Raw genomic sequence first — 22,540 nt, 5'->3', positions numbered from 1 at the left:
TAGTGCACCTGTTCCCAGAATGTCTCCCAGCATCCAAGAGCTACTGCCTCCGATGCAAAAGCAATCCCAGCTTACATCAAAGGGAACGTGAAATAGCTGTACAATTCCTTGTATTTTAACAATAATAGAAGTCAATGGAAGAAATGGAATAACTCACCTTTGACATGCCTTATGGAAAGTTTGGAATGAGATCATAACTGATTTTTCAACTTTTATTCTGATAGATACATTAAAAAAAAAACTTTACACAATGTTTGGTTGAAGGAGTCAATGGCATTAACTGACATTACCAGACACTAGGTTTTATCTCTTGGCCAAAAGGCAAATCAATCTCAAAGAATCTCAAAGATTTGGAAGGTGCATCTTCCTACAATGCTGAAAAGTATCAAGACGTTTGCAAATTCGAAATAAAGCAGATCATAAAAGCCAGAATGCTTTTGGTTTAACCTTCAAAACTTAAGGACATCACAGTAAAAACTGATCTCTCTTCAAGAGAAAAATTAAACTTGAATTTATGCAACAAATATTCACTGAGTACCTCCCACGTGCCTGGCACATAGTTGTTAGTTGCTGGACGATTCACTATAATCTTAGACAGATGTTCAGGGAGGCTTTAACAAAGATCATTTATATCTTGATTTTTGTTTTTCTTTATCCAAAAGAGTATAGAAAATAATTTCAGGAAAACCTGAAATATTGTATAGAAACATACAAATGGGTGGGCTAGGAAATTAGCTTACTAGAGCACGCATACAAAAGAGATCAGCTGCTCCCCTCTGTGACCTTTGGATCTTTCTTTCTCTTCTCTTCATCTTTAGGGGAACCTTGGTAATAAGGCAAGAGCAGCATCTCAGGATCAAAGGCAATTGGGAGTTTCATAATATTCATCCTTACTCATTTAAGATGCTTAAAATGCATAACTAATTGTTTAATGTGCAGCCTTTAAGTGAAGTAAAAGAAAATTTAGCAGAGTTAAAATGTTTTCCTGTAAACTTACTCTTATTAAGTCTTAATTTCTCCTCCTTAGGGTTTTGGGGACCCTTTTCTCTAGCCATTCGGTGGGATTACTACAAAATGCCTTAGAGCTGTACTATCCATTAAGGAAGACCCTAGCACATGTGGCTACTTAAACTTAAATTAATTAAAATTAAAAAAATACATGTCAAGCGTTCAATGGCCAACCATGGCCAGTGGCTACCATATTGGACAGCATAGACACAGAGCATCTCCATCATCTAAGAAATTTCTCTTCGACAACTCAGCCTTAAAATTACCTTCGAGGAGGTTGTCCACAGTTACTTGGAATAGCTCAGGTTAAGAGCCAACAGTCCAAGTTCTATTGCTATATTGTACAGCAGCACAAGTGTCAGGTGACTGGTGGTAGTAATTAGTACTTTAGGAATCAGAAGAGAGACAGCTCACTGTGAGTGAAGTGGTCAGGGAAAGCTTCATGGAAAAGGTGGGATTTGAGTTGAGCCCCAAGGGACTGTTAGGATTTGGACAAGCAGCAAGTGGCAAAGGTATTTGAAATGAGGCAAAACCCAAGGCAGTATATAAATGCCAAATAATTTAAGGTATATTTAGGGCAGTGAACTGAAAGTTCATATTTAGAAATGTAATTTGAAATAATATTGCAGATGATCTTGGAGGCTAAGGTGAGCGACACGATGCAGCACAGTTTTAGAAGGAAGTTGAAAATTCTTGAAATTTTTCTGAGGTCTATTTTCTACAGAGGACACATGAGCAAGACCACTATAGGCCAAATAGCGCTTTAACTGTGAATTAGAAAAGGGCTCCCTTGAACTTAAGTATTTTTAAAGTTGGTATATTTTAACATATCTATAACAAGTAAAACAAATGTAAAATGACTTTGGTAAATTATACAAATTGAAGTAGTAAACATAAAATTATAGAAAATTGAAACTTTAATCACAATAATTAGGAACTCAGAGTTACAATAAAATATAATTTATTATAAAATAATTATACATCTTACTTTCATAGGAAACAAAACCCTTTATGACTGCTTCAGTGCTCACTTGTTTTATTTCTGCACAAAAATGGCTACTAGAATTTTTTGTAATAGATCTTTATTGGAGTATAATTGCTTCACAATACTGTGTTAGTTTCTGTTGTACAACAAAGTGAATCAGCCATATGCATACATATATCCCCATATCCCTTCCCTGTTAAGCCTCCCTCCCACCCTCCCTATCCCACCCCTCTAGGTCATCGCAAAGCACCGAGTGGTTCTCCCTGTGCTATGCTGCTGCTTCCCACTAGCTAACTATTTTACATTCAGTAGTGTATATAAGTTGATGCTACTCTCACTTCACCCCAGCTTCTCCCTCCCCGCAACGTGTCCTCAAGTCCATTCTCTATGTCTACATCTTTATTCCTACCCTGCCACTAGGTTCATCAGTAACATTTTTTTTTTTTTAGATTCCATATATATGTGTTAGCATACAGTATTTGTTTTTCTCTTTCTGACTTACTTCACTCTGTATGACAGACTCTAGGTTCATCCACCTCACTACAAATAACTCAATTTCGTTTCTTTTTATGGCTGAGTAATATTCCATTGTATATATGTGTCACATCTTCTTTATCCATTCATCTGTCAGTGGACATTTAGGTTGCTTCCATATCCTGGCTGCTGTAAATAATGCTGCAATGAACATTTTGGTACATGACTCTTTTTGAATTATGATTTTCTCAGGGTATATGCCCAGTAGTGGGATTGCTGGGTCATACGGTAGTTCTGTTTTTAGTTTTTTAAGGAAACTCCATACTGTTCTCCATAGTGGCTGTATCATTTACATTCCCACCAACAGTGCAGGAGGATTCCTTTTTCACCACACCCTTTCCAGAATTTACTGTTTCTAGTTTTTTTGATGATGGCCTTTCTGACTGGTGGGAGGTGATAACTCATTGTAGTTTTGATTTGCATTTCTCTAATAATTAGTGATGCTGAGCATCTTTTCATGTGCCTCTTGGCCATCTGTATGTCTTCTTTTGTAAAATGTCTATTTAGGTCTTTCCCCCATTTTTAAAATGAATTGTTTGTTTTTTTGATATTGAGCTCCATGAGCTGTTTGTATATTTTGGAGATTAATCCTTTGTCCATTGTTTCATTTGCAAATATTTTCTCCCATTCTGAGGGTTGTCTTTTCATCTTGTTTATGGTTTCCTTTGCTATGCTTTCCTTTCATTAGGTCCCATTTGTTTATTTTTGTTTTTATTTCCATTACTCTAGGAGGTGGGTCAAAAAAGATCTTGATGTGGTTTACATCAAAGAGTGTTTTTCCTATGTTTTCCTCTAAGAGTTTTATAGTGTCTAGTCTTACATTTAGGTCTTTAATCCATTTAGAGTTTATTTTTGTGTTTGGTGCTAGGTAGTGTTCTAATTTCATTCTTTTACATGTAGCTGTCCAGTTTTCCCAGCACCACTTATTGAAGATGCTGTCTTTTCTCCATTGTATATTCTTGCCTCCTTTATCAAAAATAAGGTGACCATATGTGCATGGGTTTATCTCTGGGCTTTCTATCCTGTTCCATTGATCTATATTTCTGTTTTTGTGCCAGTACCATACTGCCTTCACTACTGTAGCTTTGTAGTATAGTCTGAAGTCAGGGAGTCTTATTCCTCCAGCTCCGTTTTTCTTTCTCAAGATTGCTTTGGCTATTCGGAGTCTTTTGTGTTTCCATACAAATTGTGAAATTTTTTGTTCTAAATCTGTGAAAAATGCCATTGGTAGTTTGATAGGGATTGCATTGAATCTGTAGATTGTTTTGGGTAGTATAGTCATTTTCACAATATTGATCCTTCCAATCCAAGAACATGGTATATTTCTCCATCTGTTTATGTCATCTTTGATTTCTTTCATCAATGTTTTATAGTTTTCTGAGTACAAGTCTTTCACCTCCTTAAGTAGGTTTATTCCTAGGCGTTTTATTCTTTTTGTTGCAGTGGTAAATTGGATAGTTTCCTTAATTTCTCTTTCTGAGTTTTTGTTGTTAGTGTATAAGAATGCCAGAGATTTCTGTGCATTAATTTTGTAACCTGCAACCTTACCAAATTCATTGATTAGCTCTAGTAGTTTTCTGGTGGCATCTTTAGGATTTTCTAAGTATGGTATCATGTCATCTGCAAACAATGACAGTTTTACTTCTTATTTTCCAATTTGTATTCCTTTTATTTCTTTTTCTTCCCTGATTGCCATGGCTAGGACTTCCAAAACTATGTTGAATAAGAGTGGCAAGAGTGGACATCCTTGTCTTGTTCCTAATCTTAGTGGAAATGCTTTCAGTTTTTCACCATTGAGTATGATGTTTGCTGTGGGTTTGTCATATATGACCTTTATTATGTTGAAGTAGGTTCCCTCTATGCCCATTTTCTTGAGAGTTTTTGTCATATGGTTTTTATTCCTTAATTTGTTGATATGGTGTATCACATTGATTGATTTGCGGATATTGAAGAATGCTTGCATCCTTGGGATAAATCCCACTTGGTCATTGTGTATGATCCTTTTAATATGTTGTTGGATTTTGTTTGCTAGTATTTTGTTCAGGATTTTTGCATCTATGTTCATCAGTGATATTGGTCTATAATTTTCTTTTTCTGTGATATCTTTTTCTGGTTTTGGTATCAGGGTGAGGGTGACATCATAGAATGAATTTGGGAGTGTTCCTCCCTCTGCAATTTTTTGGAAGAGTTTGAGAAGGACTTGTGTTAGCTCTTCTCTTCTCTAAATGTTTGATAGAATTTGCCGTTGATGGCTACTAGATTTAATAGCCTGTCTTGTGGCATTGTTTTTAAAAAATATACAATGGGATTTGAGGTTCAGCAATTGGCCTACACGAAGCTCCACTGAAACCAACCAACTCTGAAATAATGTGCAGAGGTTTATACTTAAACCAATGAACCACTTTTCCTACTGAAACTTTGTGGCTTTTGCTTTTACAGGTTCTGCCTAGTTTTTGTGTTTCCTTCTACATGAGTAAATCCTCAATGCTTTAAACTAATTGCCTCAGAGTTATTCTTTGATGGTTAATCCAAAGACCTCTTACCATAGACCTGATTCTTCTGTGTTTGTTTGGTGAGATATTCATTGTCTTTTCAGGCAGAAACAACAGCAGAGCCCTCACTCTGTCTTAGAGTTATTTTTCCTTGATTAGTGTCATCATAATTCTTCAAATTAAATGTCATAAGAGTACTAAAAAGGCCATAAAATTTTTTAAGATCGCAAATCTATTTTTTCAAAATTATATTGTTGGGTACGAATTTTTTTAAAAATTGATTTTAAAATTTAGTTTTGAATCCCGAACTGATAATGGGGTTTGAGGTCAAAGTAACTTTCCCTTTTTCTATGTTGGATAAATTGGTGTCAATGGAAAGATGCTCACAATTTGTTTGGTGTCAATGATACTGACTTTGTAACTACTATCACTTCTCACTGTAAGAAAATTCTGAATCACTTTGATGTTTTCAGGGACATTACGTATATTAAATTTTGGTTTATGCATCATTTCACTTAAAACATTGAGCCAAATTAGTTCTTAGCAAATAAATTTCAAAAAAGATAGTTTTGAAATACTTTTGGCTTTGCTAATGTCACCAACAGTTTCTATAAGAGCACACACTGCATCTAATCGAGTTTTAATGACCTAATAACAATAACTTAAATTTCTCATTGTAGATTCCACAATGGTTTCAAATTTGTGTTCATTAAATGTGTTTTCAAAACATTTCAATGTTTCATTGAAGCCAAAAAGTAGTAATTATATAGCCCTTGGATAATGTTTAAAAAGGAAAAAAAAAAAACCCTAAGTGATAGTAAAAGAATTTTGTTTGCTTCATTGTTACAGCACAAAAAATTTAGAATGCCTTAGATTTTTTTTCAAGTATCTTTTGCAGCAAATCATTATAATTTCTATGTTTCCAAATTGATACGCTTTAGAATCCCAGGCTTCTAAAATATTTTTGGCTTAAATTTATTCTTTTTTATGGTCTATCAAATTTATCTATTTATTTGTTTGTTCTTTTACCAATATATATAATATTTGCCAGGATCTGGTTTTATAGTTCACTCCCTAAATAATCTGCAATATTACTTGTCAATGTTTGTATTCTGCATAAAAGTTCTGCCATAATGCTTTCAAATTTGGCTTTGGTTTCTGCTAAATGAAAATTCCCATTATCATGCACACAAAGTTTCTTGGATGATTTTCTGGATGGTGAGCATCACCTTGCCAAAAACTGAATCATGTATTGTGCATTCAAAAACAGCACACCTATATTTTTATCATTAGTGTATAATGTCTTCATCATATCATTGTGATAATTATATCCATAAAAATGATTTCAATTTAAAAATACTATGACTGATGAGTATTTTACTTTGTTTATGAAAATGCTTTAAGTGCTGCCAATAATTGTACAATCAGTTTCAGTCTTCAGTTGACTTTTCCATCAACTGAAGAGTTTGAAATATAAAAAAGAAAATTACATAATCATCAAAGATAATAAACTAAACAGGGTGCAATGGGTTTTTCACCATTTTGAAGAATTTGTGTCTAATAAATTTCTGAAAATGTCATGTTAGTACTATCTTTTGGAAAACTAAAATGTCCTACTTATTTAGGCAATGTACCTGGATCAGCAGACAGTATGCTTAGTGTAATAAGTTCTTTGTGATTTTCTATTCCTGTTTTTTCTTGAAATTCTATAATAATAGCTTCCATGGGGATATACCCTAAATTTACCCATGTTTCATCTGTACCCTAACTGGCCACATTCTGCTCACATTAGGAACTCTGAAGAAATTTTCATTTTTTTCTACCTTTCCATATATTTTCTCCAAAATTTTATTCAATGACTATAATAGTTTGTTTTCTTTTACAATAGCTTTCTGCTTTTTTGATGAACACCATTTTTTAATAAAATCTTTTTGAATTTCTAATAATAGCTTAGCATTTTATCATTTAAAACGATTACAAATATATTTATGTAATAAGTTGCTAAATTTTCTTAGGAGTTAATTTATGTACAGGTGAATTTTTTTGTAACAATAAATAATCAATAACTATCACTGATTTTGTGGCTTATTATATGGTGATCTTTAATTTAAATGTATGAGGTACTTACCTTAGAGGTTATTAATGGCACATGGATATTGCTTATTGCACACTGATTCATATTACAATGAAAATACTTGTACATTTAAATCAAGAACTCAGTAATATCATCTGGTACAGTAAATAAATGGCATATAAAATTAACGAAAATATACTGTCAAATTTAGCCATGTACTAATATTAATAGGGATTTTAAAAAATTAGATACTTACTGACCCCTAAATATATTAGCTGTAAAAGCAGCATCTTATTTAGTGCCAAAGCATATTTTGGATATGATCAGATCAACAAGGTCTTTCAGTTATCAAACTTTTTCCTCTTTCATATGTTAGTGTGGTATAACATTATATGTATATATATAATTATATGATATATAATATGTCTTAGAATAGCACACTTTACTCCCATTAGTCATAAAATTATCATAATATATTCATTTTTTTAGAACAAGACTACCACCATCAGAAAATTGTCAATATATAAATAAGAAAATAGTCCATCTTTGAAGTCAATGGACAACACAGAGAGCTATTATACATTTCAGGGACAAGAACTGATCTAAACCTATGTCTAGGTTGCTTGTTTTATAAGTGAATTCTATTTCCAGTTATTAATGTTTTATAACAGTCAGTAAACTTTAAAATAGTCTATGACATTCAGTAATGACAATAATGCTTGAAGAATATAATATAGCTAAGTCTTCTTATAACCAGCTTTCCCTGCTGGAAAAGCAAAATTAATTGTAATCACTTCTGTCAAAGGCCAGAGGTGATATCCTACCTCAAAAGTATCTCCAAACTCCTAGTTTATATGGAGACTGGTAAATTATCTCAGAGCAACATGTTGGTGTATGGAAGGTGGTTTAAAATCGACTCTTCGATTTATTCACTGATTTTACAATAAATCAACTGCTTTCTCTATGCAGTAAAATATTTTCTGTTAAACAACAGGTGGATTGGTTAAGCATCACAATTTTGTTGTTCTCTGTAAAATGTTATAGTGAGTAAAATTATATTTTTATGGTCACATTGAGTAAAGAACACTCGTGCAATAGCTTTGGTTTACTAACCTAATTCTTATCCACATGAACCGCCACTCTCAGCTGCATTTATCTTCTTCTTTAGTCATCCTGTCTTTTCTAAATACCATTGTTGTAGCTCTCCATAATACCATTATTTTTCTTTAATCTTGAAAGAACACAGACAACTTAACAAACAAGTTATTTGTTATTTATCTTTGAAGAGAATTTCAATACATAAGCCAAGTTAATCGTACAGCAACTTTAGGCTTTCTAGAGTATTAGATTCTTTTCTATAGGTTGACCAGCAGGTCTCTTCAATCTCAATTGCTGCACATAAAATCATATTCAAGCATTTGTCTGTATATTTTTAATTTCACATGTTAGATCATCTTTTTTTAAATCTCCCTGTAGAAAATGAAATTGTTTGGAAGAACGTTGTGAATAGGTTAGTTATTAATGTAAGAAGCTGATACAGGAATATTCACCCCATCATTTTATTCCTGTTGCAGGATATATTAATGTTTACCACACAGATATGAAAAATGGTGACGCCACTAGCCACATATTAGATAATGTCTTGGCAACTTCTGTTAAAATGAGGAAACTGACTCAAAGTGGACTGTTTCCTGGGTCAAGATATGTTTGATATTTTTCTAGAGTCCAAACGCCACCTATTGGTGGGAGGTTTCTGCGAAGTGTATTAAAACGCAAAAACAACAAACAAAATCACAGGATAAGTTAGAATTGTGTGAGATATATTCACCAAATATTGAGATCATACATTTGTCTGAACTACAGATATGGCAGGTGACTTATGGTTGATTTTGAGGAAATGAATATGACAGGAGAAGACTGATATTTGATATTTTCTCCACTGGTATTGTTTCCATTTTCAAACTTTTGGAGTTTGGTCCCTTAACATATTCATAGAAATCACCATGTTTCTTGGGACTACCTAAAAGTTTTAGACTTAGAACTGTCTATTGTTTGTACTGTAGCCATGGACTAGACTAGAGGGAAGTTTCTGAGGGAGAAGTATTTTACAAAAGCAAGTTTAGAAAAAATGTGAAGATCATTTTTAGCTATAAAAATTGGTCAAAATAAAGAACATGTCATAGTTATAAAATAACCTAAGGGACAGTTGTGTAAGCTGTTTGAATGGAATCAAATAATTAAGGTAAAATTCAAACATTAAAACAGAGAAGAAGACAGTCATCAACTCAATATAACAAAGGAAATAATCCCAGTAAAGTAACCGATATTCATACAAAAGGAATAAATAAGAGAGAGAGGGAGAGAGAAAACTAATCATAGGAATCCCTGTTTCTACTTTCCTCATTTAGCCGGTATCTTCTCTTGATTCAAGACCTAAAGTCCATCCATGTGATTCAGGTGCCCCTCTCCTGACCACCTACAGTAGTCTATAAGTATATTATCACAGGACTCTTTCCATTGCACCGTAGCTGTTTGTTCCTCATTGACGGGGGACTGGGGATCAACTCTGTATCTGTCGTGGCTTGCACAGTGCCTGGCCAAAATAGCTACTCATAATTGCCTACTGGAAGAATGAATAAACTCCAAGTTCACAACTCCTACAAATCCCAAATGGACTAATGAAAAACATTTATTTCACTTGGCTTTCAGGGCACTGCAATCTCTTGGGTTTTTCTTCTACCTCATTGGCTGTTCTTTCTCCATCTCCTTTGCTCATTCCTCATCATCATCCATGTCTCGTAAGGTTGGTATGTCCCAAGACGTGGTCCTTATCTCCTCTCTTCTATTAATACTCAAATCTTTGAAGATATTATTCAGTCGCTATGGCTTTAAATACCACTAATGACTCACAAATATGTAACTTCAGCCCAGACCTTTTCCCAGAACCCCAACTGCTTACCTCACATTTGTACTTACATGTCTAATGGCATCTTAAACCTAACATGTCCAAAATGAAACTCCTGATTTCCAGCCCACCAAAATCTGCTCAGGCAATGGCAACTGCATACTGCAGTTATAGACCAAAATCCTGGAGCTATTCTTTCTCTCACATCCCATATCCAATATGTCAGCAAATACTATCATCTCTACTTTGAAAATATATCCAAGATTGGAAAATGTCTTACCGCCTCCACTGAATCACCCTGACAAGCCTCCTTATCAGTGGGTTTCCTGCTCCTGCTTTTTCCAGCCCCTTTATTCCCAATGCAGCAGCCAGAGTGATCCTATTAAACAGAAGTTAGATCATATTGGTCTCCGCTTAGAACCCTCCAACGGTGTCCCGTTTCATGAGTAAAAGCAAGAGTCAGTTTAATGGCTTAAAGTCCCCATGACCTGGTCCCTCTCTGACCTCACACCCTACAGCCTCTGCTCCTACTGTTTCTTGCTCTGCTTTGGCCACACTGACTTCTTGAAATCCTTCTAAAAACCCATCCTGACCTCTCTACTTAAAATTACAAATTCTTGCCACAAAATTTCCCTGTTTCATTTTGGTCCTTAATGTATAGCTATCTTACATGCTTTATAATTATCTTATATTTTTAATTTTGCTGTCTACTTCCTTTTACTCCCTTTTGTTTACTTCCTTTATGTAAGCCCCATGAGGTCAGGAATTTTTTTGTTTGTTTAGAACACTTCTTGGCGTACAATTGGTGTTCAATAAAGATTAATTCAATAAATAAGTGAAAGTTTTATTGATTCATTCATTCATTTGCTTATTCAACAAATATTTATTGAGGACCCACTATGTTCCAGATATTGTTCTAGGCTGTTTATCCAGCCCCACTACAATCACCACCCACCCCACCCAGGTTTTTGGCTAATGATTATGACTTTGACTGGTGTTGAACATAATTTAGTGAATCACCTCTTTTCAATTCCCTCCCTTTGCTCCTTGCCATTATGCATGTGTTTCTTCTTCCACTCTGCCAATTGTTCTTTTACCTATCATAGTTTATTCCTTCTCACCTTCATTTGTCTTACTCTCTTTTTGGAAGTACGAAAAACATGACTTAGTCAAGCAATTTAAGTATCAAAGAAAAGAGAACCATAGTTTTTAAACTGAACTTGAAAAAACAAACAAAAAGAAACATATTTCCTTAGCCTCTAAAGCTTGTAGATGTCCAAGTCCTTTTCATGTCTTTAAAATTATTTGAAATATTTCCATCCATCATAAAGAAGATGCACTATACATATATTTATACACACACACAATGGAATACTACTCAGCCATAAAAAAAATGAAATAATCCCATTTGTAGCAACACGATGGACCTAAAGATTATCGTACTAAATGAAGTAAATCAGAGAAAGACAAGTATCATATGATATCACTTACATGTGGAATCTAAAATATGATACAAATGATCTCATTTATGAAACAGAAACAGACTCACAGACATAGAAAACAAACTTATGGTTAACAAAGGGGAAGGGGGGAGGGATAATTTAGGAGTTTGGGATTAGCAAGCACAAACTACTGCATATAAAATAGATAAACAAGGACCTACTGTATAGCACAGGGAACTCTATTCAATCTCTTGTAATAAACCATAATAGAAAAGAATATGAAAAAGAATATATATATATAAAACAGAATCACTTTGCTGTACATCAGAAACTAATACATTTTAAATCAACTATACTTTAATTAAAAAATAAAAGAAAATATTTCCATCCATCTCCTTTTCCTTTCAACTTACTTTGCGAACACCTTCATCCAATCCACATATATATTCAAACACTTCTCATTATACAATTTTATTAACTTTTCCATTTTAATAGATTATATTGTAATAGGATGTTTTATTATTTTACATTGTGTATATATGTATATATGTGTGTGTGTGTATTCACATATCATTTGTGTGAAGTTAATTCTGATTATCACCTAAAGATAAACTTTTATAATACACTTTGTAACTTCCTTGTCATTTGAAGACCATCTACATTTTAAAGAATGATCTTAAGTAAAATTCATTTTCCAAAACATTTTTCAGCTAAGTGGCAGGTAAGATGTGTAAGCTATATGAAAGCAGTAATTTTTGTATGTTTACTTTTCACTGATGAATCCCTTGCACCTAGAACGGTGCTGGGAACAGAGTAGGCACTCAATAAATATTTGTTGAATGCATGAATAAAAGATATGACATGGGAGTGAATAGTGAATAAACTTAGGAAAAGGTAATGATTGTATTGGCAAATATGGGTGATCCAGTTAAAAACTCTATAGATCAGTTAGTATGAGACAGTGCTAATTTTTTATGTCTTTGATATATAAACACAAGTTTATTGGGCTCATAGTTTTCTTTTGATTTCTTGGAATAAGGGAAAATATGAGCAGGACTTTGAAATTCCGAACCATGTTAATTTTAAAGGGTGGGTACAAAGTTAAGGTTTTCCCTTTATCCCTTACTGTTACATTCAAAGAAACACCCACTATGAGGGGTGGTCTGGAATCTATAGAGCCACTGCAGCATCTTTGGAGTGAGTCTTGGAGCTTTCTAACCATAGAACGGATGCATGGAGTCTCAAATCTCAGAGGGCAGGATGAAAGTAAATATCAAATGAGTATCCAATTAGATAATATATTCACAGCAAGAGTTCAATAAATGATAGCCATAAGCTATTTTTAATGAAAGTCTGACAATTCCTTGATTTTGTATTACACTTATGGCTTTTCACACATGCACCACACACGCAATCATCTGATAAGTGACAGACACTTATCGTGGCTTACAGGCATTAAATTACGACTAGAATTCTCCATGTCAAATAAAGAGAGAAACCTTTTAAAATTGAACATAGAAATCCTTTTTCCACATCACAGGGGATAATTCCTTTTTCAAAATCTACCACATAATCCTACAATGTAAATATGGCAGTCCAGGAAGATTCAAGACTGAGAGAGTAAGTTGACTTATTCCAAAGCAGTAAGAAAATATGTATCTCCTTTTTCAGTCACAGCTTGAGTAACAGAAATATTTTAGGTAGCAGAGTGTAATAATTTAAACATATTTTGATCTTCCAAATGGTTAAGTTCTTAGGAGAATTCTCAGTGGAAGCCCAGAGCAAAGGCTGGCCAGAGATGCCTTGATTTTTCTCTCTAGGACCTGTTGCAACACAACCAGTAGAGGGGAAAAAAAAGTGACCATGCAAATGAGACCCCTCTGCCACAGGTCCCTAACAGGAGACAGGGACAAGTCCCAAGGTGGACAGTCTCTATTCATTTTCCCTAACCCCTGTCTCAGAAGGTGTCTACAAGGCAGTGCTCCAACCTGTTCTCTCCTTTACTCACTGCAGTTCAGGACAAGTCTCTTCAGTTGAACCTGGATCCACTTTCCCATACACTCTCAACTAGGAATTGTGTGATAATTAGAGGATACGTTACATTTTAGACACAGTAATTTTGCCCAACTAGTAATTTGTTCACCACAAATGTGTTTTGGCCCACACATTTTATCTCGAAACTCTTTGCTCTGGCATTCTCTAAAATTACGATTCTAAGGTAAACCTAGATATACTAGTAAACCTTTCAGTGAAGGTCATCTACCCTAAAATCATCCAAAAAAATTAAGATGGGGCTTCCCTGGTGGCGCAGTGGTTGAGAGTCTGCCTGCCAGTGCAGGGGACGCGGGTTCGAGCCCTGGTCTGGGAGGATCCCACATGCCGCGGAGCAACTCGGCCCGTGAGCCACAATTGCTGAGCCTGCGCGTCTGGAGCCTGTGCTCCGCAACAAGAGAGGTCGCGATAGTGAGAGGCCCGCGTAGCGCGATGAAGAGTGGACCCCGCACCGCTATGAAGAGTGGCCTCCGCTTGCCACAACTGGGGAAAGCCCTCGCACAGAAACGAAGACCCAACACAGCCATACATACATACATACATACATACATACATACATACATAAAAAGAATGTAAGCAGACAAGAATAGCATTAAAAAATAATAAATTAAAAAAAAAATTAAGATGAAGTGCCACCTGTATTGTGCAAATAGGATACCATTGATAGGAGTGGAATTCAAATGGAATTGGTTAATTTCTGCAATTCTTCCTCTAAACACCAAATATTGTGCTCTAATTACACAGTGGAAATCTAGTGACTGAAGGAAGTTTAAGCATCTTTAAAAATGAGCATTTCTTCACATTTCTCTCAGGAAATAAAATATGGATAGAATAAAATAAATGTGAGAATCCAAATATTATTTCAAGTTTTAAAATGCTATAGCTATTTGATATTTCACTTGGCTGGAATATTTAAGGTAATAATTACTATTTGAATACAGAACATTGGTTCTGTCCTTTGCATAAGAAAATCAAGCTTAGAATAAAATTAACTGCAACTTCACATTAACCTTTGGGATTACTAATTACTGATTAAATTGGCAAATGAGCCTCTGCCAGAAAATCTCATTCTAACTCCATGAAAACCAAAGACCTTTAAAAGCAGCTTCGTCAAATGAAAAGATTGGGGGAAGATGTTAGTTAGATCTTATTATTTCTAAATTAATTTGTTCTCCTTCTTTCAACTTGCCTCTATAATCACATTGTAATATATCACATATTTTTTAGTTATCCCTGATGTGTCCTTCTTTGGTCTTTGTTAGTTCATTTATTCATTCACTCATTCATTCCCTGTATCCGTTAGCTTTCTTTGGTTGCAGTCTGCAGAAACAGACCACAACGAACAAAGCAAAAATGAATGAATGAGTGATTTATTGCATAGACATGGAATAGCTCACAAAAATCAAAGGAAAGGGCTTTCCTGGTGGTGCCGTTGTTAAGAATCCTCCTGCCAATACAGGGGACACGGGTTCGAGCCCTGGTCTGGGAAGATCCCACATGCCGTGGAGCAGCTAAGCCCGTGCACCACAACTACTGAGCCTACACTCTAGAGCCTGTGAGCCACAAATACTGAGCCCACGTGCCACAACTACTGAAGCCCGCATGCCTAGAGCCTGTGCTCTGCAACAAGAGAAGCCACTGCAATAAAAAGTCCATGCACTGCAACGAAGAGTAGCCCCAACTCGCCATAACTAGAGAAAGCCCATGCACGGCAATGAAGACCCAATGCAGCCATAAATAAATAAATAAATAAATTTATTTTAAAAAATCAAAGGAAAGATGATGATTTAGTCCTTTTTCTTGAGTCAAAACCAGAGGCTCTCCAATGACCTAGGAAAGAAAACAGATGGATAGTCTATTCTCTTTAAGGTACCATTGTATTGGATAAATGTGCTCCATATATCCTGTGTGTGTGTGTGTGTGAGATTGAGAGAGAGAGAGACGCCCACCTCTTCGTCAGGGGTGGGCAGCACCTGCATAGAAACGCTCTCCTCCAAGACCGTATCTATTGGTGGACAGGCAGTTTCTCAAAGCCAAATTGAGATTGCTGTTAACTGAAGAATGGAGCATTGATGCCGGATAAATTAAAGCAACTGATGACCACTACATTCACTTTCTTTAAGTAAGTACTGAGCATGCCAGTTCATGCTGTCTTCTAAAAATGCATGTGTCTTTTAATTGCAACCCTTACTTCTATTAGCTCACATGCAGAATAGGGACTCATCATATATCTCTTGTAAGGATATTTGGATTATTCTTATACTTTTTCCCCTTTGCTACTATAAGCAAAGCTGTGATAAACATACTGGCAATATATGTTTGTATACTTATCATTTTTACTTGTGGTAACTTTCTATAGTGGGATTCTTGAGTCAAATATTATACAAATTTTATGTATTGGACACGTATATGTAGGGGCATAGAAAAATATCTAGAAGAGTATATACCAAAAGGTAGTCAATGGCTACTACTTGGTATATTTACATTCATGTGGAGGTCTATCATCAAAATAGAATTGGAAATTTACCCAGAGGAGAGAAAACTTCCTAGAATGCTTCCTTTACCGCCTTGTGGCTTCTCTTCTACTAGGAATCTGACATTTTCTTCTGAAGAAGAAAGTTTTAAAAGGCCTAGTGTTCCCTTACTTCAAAAAAAAAGCCTTCTATTTTGCCATAATTTCAGACATAGAAAGGTTGCAAAAATAGTACAAAGAAATACATGTAGCCTCTATCCAGATTCCCCAAATATAAGCATTTTACATTTGCTTTCTCTCTCTCTCTTTCTCTCCCTCTCTCTCTCTCTCTCTCTCTATATATATATATAGATGTATATAGATATATAGTACATATAGTTTTTTTAAATCTGTTTGACAGTAAGCTACAGAAATAATATCCCTTTAACCCTGTGATAAAAGTCTGACTCCATTTTCTGATGTTTGCTGCTAGCTTTAGACCTCACTCCCTCCTCTTCTTCTCTGAACAACGTGATGAAAGCCCGATGTTCTTTCCTTCAGTGCCATGGGGAGATTCAGACCATGCAACCCCTGCCTGAGTGTGGGAACCTTCAGTCTTGTCCCACGTCCCACAACCACGAAACCCTGAGCCAGCCTCCAATCCTTCCTCTCTCGGATCTGCTTGGGTGGCTTGCCCTGTTCTCCCAAGATACATCAATCATGTAAGCAATAAATCTTCTCATACCCTCTTTAAGTGTGTATGACATCATAGATCTCAATGTTGAAACCAAATTCTGGATGAGGGACCACCCTACACGTGCAGAATGATCACAACAAACCCTAAATATAATCTCTTACATAATCACAGTATAATCATCAAAATCAGGAAATTAACATTGATATACCTTGATTATCTAACCTACAAACCCTTTTCAGATCTCTTCATTTGCCCCAATAATGTTCCTCAAGCCAAAGATCTTGGATGATATTATTAGTCAGAGGGCATGTATATGTACCTCCTTCACCTAGAACAGTTCCAGTCTTTCCTTGTCTTTCATGACACTGACATTTGGAAGAATACTGTTCCATCATTTTGTAGAATGTTTCTCAATCTGGGTTTGATGTCTCTTCATAATTAAATTCAGGCTGTGTTGTACTGTAAGTTCCTTTTGTTTCTGTTTGCTGACTTTGTGTGCCTTTTGCCCTATGAAAGGGCTTTTGGTATTCCTATTATTCTTAATATCTCTCAGGTAGGAGCAATTCAAATCCAGACTTAAGTCTTGAATATCCAAAGGCTGAAACAAAACCACTGGACGATGTTTTCTACTGGCCCTCTTGTTATTGATTTTAGGGTGATAGAAGGTGTCAGTTACTGAGAGGTGGTGGATAAAGCATTGTATCATTTGTGCTTCTGAAAACTTTGTAAAGGTTCTCCTCTCTTGAGTCAGGCTTGGCTAAAATCTGACGTAAGAGATGCCATCTTAAAACCTCTTGAATAAACCTCTTTCTGCCTCTTTTGTTAAGTTACCCTAGAAATTCAAAGAGCTACCAAAAACTAAAGGGAAAGGTATGTTTTCCAGTAATTATAGCACTATTACAAGGAGTTGGACTGACCGATGATTTTCACATTTTAATGTAGACCTTTTTGGATTATTTATGAGGAACATGTACTCATTTCATAATCAAAGAATAAATAAGATGAAGCTTTCCATTAAAAAATCCTTACCCCTAGTAGGTAACAAACTAGTGGTTACCAGTGGGGAGGGCAATATAGAGGCAGAGGAGTAAGAGGTACAAACTATTAGGTATAAAATAAGCTACAAAGCTAAATTGTACAACAGGGAATATACCCAATATTTTATAATACTAAAATGGAGTGTAATCTTTAAAAATTGTGAATCACTATATTGTGCACCTGTAACATATTTTACAGCACCTATACTTCAATTAAAGAAACAAACTTATCCCTGATCAAAACTGTTTCTGACTCTAATAATTATTATCTCCTTCCCTTTGAAACCGTTCTTTTTTTTAAACATCTTTATTGGAAGATAATTGCTTTACAGTGGTTTGTTAGTTTCTGATTTATAACAAAGTGAATCAGCTATGCACATATGAAACCAAGTTCTTGAAAGATGTCCCCATCTCCTCATGTCCAATTCAGTTCTGCAGTAACCTTCTCAGTGGCACTTCTCCATCCTCTCTGGCACTTGATCAGTTTTGGCCACTTCTTCCTTTGGCTTCTGATTGAACATCATCTTTATTTGCATGGCTTGCTCCTCCCACGCCATAAATATTGCCCACATGTGTCCCTCTTTTCCCTGTTCAATGATCTCATGCACTTCTGTGGATGCAACTCCCACTTTTCCACGATGATCCAACATCCAAACCTAGTCCTCGCTTCTAAACTCCAGGATCTTAGGCCAATCTGCCTAATGCACTTTTCCACTGTAAAGCCTCACACATCAACATGAGTCATTAGCTCCTTTATGCCTTTGACTTGCTGTGTGCTCAGCACTCTCTTAGACAATGATTCTAAGGTTCAATCATCCAAGTCATAAAGTAAGAGTCATATTACATCCTTCCCTTGCTCCCCACATCCAAGACCTGTTGAGTCCAGCTCCTATATAGTTCTTCTACATCCCCTCTATTACCTAGCTATAATGAGATATTTGGTATCGATTCATAAGAAATTCTATTCATTATACATTTCAGAAATTTTGATTTTAGTTATTTTTTTTTGTTTCTTCTATCAGCTTTCAAATATCTCCACACTTGAAAAATTCCCACTATCTTCATGACAACTTTCATCAAAAATTTATATAATAGTAAAATCTTCTGGACCATTCTTTCTGCAAAAATCAGAGAAAATGGCTGAAAGGTATGAACCTCCACTTATTTGATACATTGATTTATTATAGAATGAGTTTCCAGTTTTTAGTGAAAAGTCTTGAGGCATTCAATTGCTGCTTTTTAAATTTCTCCTGACAGTGAAAGAGCATCATCTTTTGTCATTTCTCCTGGCATTATTCTTCAAATTTGATTTATTTTCCTATATAAATACCCATTCTCTTACACAATGTTGCATAAATGACTTCTTAACGTCTGGTTGCCGATCTTCAAGGAACCACCCTAAAGCTTGGTATTTCACTGTACGTTGTTCATGTCTGATTCCAGATGTCTGCGAATATGTTTGTGTTTGATTAACTTCATCTAAAACTTCAAACAAGAAAAAAAAACCATTCAGAAAAGAAAAATTTCATTCATCAGAGAGCAAAATATAAGCTTATCTTCTTGGATCCATATTTCCTATTAGATCACGCAGTACTTCAAAAGTTGGGATTAACTTTTCAAAATGTGTCTGTACTACCTGCACACCTTCATAATGAACTTCCCAGCTTGTCTGGGAAAGTCTTTCCACTCTTACACCTCCATTTGCAGCACTTTCCAGTAATGAGGTGAGACTAAAAAGAATAAATAATTTTTCCTCAAAGCTCCAAAAAATGACACACCTGAAGAAACAGTTTCACCAGAATCTGCAAAGATTCCGAGAATGATTATTCGTGAGGTCAAATAAGAACTTGGGATTAATTATTTAGTATTTCTCTGAACACCAGTGAGAATACTAGTCATGGCTGCAACATTATTAACTCCTTCAACATTGTATGTAGTTAACAGAAATTCCATACATATGCAAATTTATGTATCTAAAGTAACTCTACTAAAAAGAACACAAGATTCAGATAGGACAGGACTAAAAGGACAGGACAATCATCTTCTTTATAAGCACCAACAATGAGGGAGAGAAAGAAAATGTTTGTAAAAATCAAAATCATATATATATGTATATATATATATATATATATATATATATATATATATATATATATACATAGAGAGACAGAGACAGAGAGACAGAGATAGACTAGTGAACACCAAGACCACCATTTGATACAGAAGAGATAATTAATGATATTTTTATTTATTCTGATATTGCTGCTTGACTAGTACTGGTTCCAGATGATTTGAAAGTTAATTGTTTAAGAAAGGAAGTGAACCTCTTCAGACTAAGTATGAACCTTTCCAGTTCAATGAGAAGGAAAAAAAGAGCAGAGGAGGTGGTTGACACATAACAACTTCATGGTTTTATAAATCTTTATCAAATGGCAAAAAAAGTTGAGAGCTTGATTTATTTAAAATCACAAATTTGTTTTCTTTTTCACTGCAGACTGTTTGCAGATATTGAGACAAAAGTTGGAACATCCAGCTTTATAACTAGCTTTAAAACGAAGTGGAAATTCACACCTCAAAGCCCTGAACTTGAGACATATGGACATTTCTGCAGCTTAGAGAAATGGAAGACATCAGCAATGTTACTGAGACTCAAAAAAATTGTTGCTAAAACCTATCACATGGAAATATAAAGAGAGGGGAAATGGGGAGACATTTTACATCATCTTTTTGACATATAATGTTTTTAACTACACAACACCTTCCCTTCTGTGGTCGTAAAGAGGATGTCATTTACAAACAAAGGAAGCTTTTGGAGTTATTAGAATTACTCTCAAATTGCAACCCAATTTTAAAGGACATCTTATGAAAATTAAACATATTATTCCTTCTGAAGGGAGAATAATTTCATATTTGTCTCGGAAGATCATCTTCTGGAAAATCACATTAAAAAATAGTGGATATTTTTTAAAAGTTGGAATTATTTTGGATAACTGAACTAATGCAAAGGATGAATTGTCAATCCCACTCCCAATAATCTTTACACAGCTTTAAGGATAAAGACAATCAAGAGACTCAGAGCCAAGAGGTCTGGAGCCTCTCAAGTGTCTCCAAGGGTCCATCTTTACATGCTGGACACAAGAACAACAGACAAGGTCTCCATGATTTTGGCGGGGGCCGGGGGGATTCTTCACATTGCACAGAACATTTAGCTTAAGAAATATTTTCGTGTAATACCTCAGAATGTGGTATATAGCTTAGGGGAAATTCTCTAGGGAGTCATGCCTCAGAGATTATGGGTTTATTTATTAAAAGTAATCCTTTAGCCAGAGCCATCCTGCAGATCAGACCTCTTCCTCCTAGCAGCTATCATTCGTTTATTGATACCTGCAGGTCCATTTGACAATGAGTGTAGGCCCGTCTTCTTTTCTTGCCCCTAGAGACCTGCTTCCTTCTTATTAAGGGAGTGGGTGATCTCAGGCTGGGTCAGCAATTCCTTCCTTCTGTAATTCTTTCTGTAACTCCTTCCTCCAAATAGTGTTTCACACACTGAACAAATGTGCAAAGTAAAAGGAAATGTCCACATTGAAGATGATAAAATTTAAATGAAGGAGTCTTTCTTGGGCTTCTTTCCCATTTCTGGAAAGATTGTTGCTGAACTAACAAGACTGTGAAACAATGGATAGCGATGGATAGAAGATAATAAGTTTGGCAGAGATTCATAAAAGTCCCAATTCACTGTAAATCTAGAAATTTCAATACTGTCTTTGTTTCTTCTAACAGCTTTCAAATGTCTCCAGAGGTTAAAATTTTCTACTAAATATCTTCACCAGAGAACTCATCATAAATTTCTATTATATTTGATTAAATACTCTGAAGTTTATCTTCTGGAAAAATCAAACAAAATGGCTGAAAGATAGCAAACTTTGAAATTATTCCATCCATTGCTTTAGAATAAGTGTCTGATTCTTAGTGATACTTGAATTGAAACATTCAAATATTACTCTTTCCATTTGTTTTTTTGTTTTGTTTTGTCTTGTGAGCTTCAGTAAGTTAATCTCGTTTCTTGTTGGTAAAAGTACCTTACTCCAAATGTCTTTTAAAAATCCAGAATAAGTAAGAACCAGCTGCTGGTTTCACAACTATCTCGCAAACAACTACAAGTTTTCCCCAAGTTTCTGAAAGACAAAAAAAAAGTTTGTTCAATGTTATGTGTATCCTTCTAAAACTTTGCACTTTGATCTTTTAATGACACAAATATAATGATAGAGTAAATAATCATCCAGTAACAAGTTAGTGAATTTTAATAAAATCAAACACTTGCAAAAAGTACAATTTAAGTAACAACTAAGTCATACTCTTTATGTAACATTCTATTTTTCTTTGTTCTTTAGCATTAAAACAAAAATTTAAAACATGTTATATTTCAAAGTTATGTTTATTTTGTATGAACTAAAACTGCCCAAATACCGATGAGAAGTTTCCATAACAGTAGACATTATTTTGGTTGCATGTATGTTCTATGACAACTAAATGTAGCTATACTATTGTCCAATACCCCTAAATATCTGAGATAGCTTACTTAGGCGTTGCCAGTAATACTCCTGCCATCAAAATTGCTAGAATTTATTTTATGGGAAAATAAATGGACCATGTGCCTTACAATGTATTTCTAATGGGCTATGAATATACTCAGTCTAACCACAGACTATTACTCTATTCCCCACTGACTGATATTTCAACTCAGTATGTAAGACAGTCTTCTGAAAGTATCCTACACCCCTAGCAAGTATTTTCCAAACAGTTTGTCAAAGAGAAAGTACTTCTGCCTCATGTATTACCACTTATCTGTACCAATATTGCTT

Source organism: Balaenoptera ricei, chromosome 10 (genome assembly GCF_028023285.1).
Source record: "Balaenoptera ricei isolate mBalRic1 chromosome 10, mBalRic1.hap2, whole genome shotgun sequence".
NCBI lineage: Eukaryota > Metazoa > Chordata > Mammalia > Artiodactyla > Balaenopteridae > Balaenoptera > Balaenoptera ricei.
The sequence above is the reverse complement of the archived record's forward strand: the minus strand, read 5'-3'. Positions refer to the sequence as shown.